Here is a 770-nt window from a genome sequence, read left to right as displayed (position 1 = left end):
CTCTTAGAGATTACGCCGCTCCATCGCAAGATGAACCGCATTCAAGTATTGCTCCACCCGCAATCGAAGCAAACAACTTTGAACTCAAACCTTCACTGTTGCAGGCAGTGCAACATAACCAATTCTCTGGAAATCCTACCGAGGATCCTAACCTTCATTTATCCGTATTTGTCCAATACGCTGATACTGTTAAAGCTAATGGTGTCACTTCAGAGGCAATTCGACTTCATCTTTTTCCTTTCTCGTTAAGAGATAGCGCTAGAAGATGGCTTCAATCTCTTCCTTCCAACTCAGTCACCACATGGAACGAGTTGAAGAAAGTTTTTCTTGCTCGATATTTTCCGCCAAGCAAAACAGCTATGTTAAGAGCCCAAATAAATGGATTTAAACAGAAAGATAACGAGTCTCTTTTCGAAGCATGGGAAAGATACAAAGACATGATGAGACTTTGTCCACACCATGGTTTAGAAGACTGGTTAGTAATTCATACATTCTATAATGGTCTCCTGTACAACACGAGGTTAACAATAGATGCCGCCGCAGGTGGTGCACTAATGAACAAACCTTATGCTGACGCTTACCAACTTATCGAAAGCATGGCTCAAAACCACTATCAGTGGGGAAGCGAACGAACAATGGTGGAAAAACCTCAAACGAAAACTGGCATGTACGAGATAAGTAACCTTGATCATGTTAATGCAAAAGTGGATGCTCTGGTCCAGAAAATTGAAAGTTTAAATGTATCACCTCCAGCCACCGTAGTTGCCATA

The 770-nt window shown here is 41.8% G+C and overlaps 1 non-coding gene across 1 annotated transcript; it reads right to left on the bottom strand.

Annotated features, from left to right (window-relative positions):
- Positions 1-359: 359 nt before the first annotated feature.
- Positions 360-466, bottom strand: LOC127078046 (small nucleolar RNA R71). Its single transcript, XR_007787793.1, has one exon. It is a non-coding gene; the product is annotated as a small nucleolar RNA R71 (small nucleolar RNA).
- Between the last annotated feature and the right edge of the window lie 304 nt (positions 467-770).

This window comes from Lathyrus oleraceus, chromosome 4 (assembly GCF_024323335.1).
Source record: "Lathyrus oleraceus cultivar Zhongwan6 chromosome 4, CAAS_Psat_ZW6_1.0, whole genome shotgun sequence".
Lineage (NCBI taxonomy): Eukaryota > Viridiplantae > Streptophyta > Magnoliopsida > Fabales > Fabaceae > Lathyrus > Lathyrus oleraceus.
Note: the sequence above shows the minus strand (reverse complement) of the source record. Positions and strands in the feature narration are given on the sequence as shown.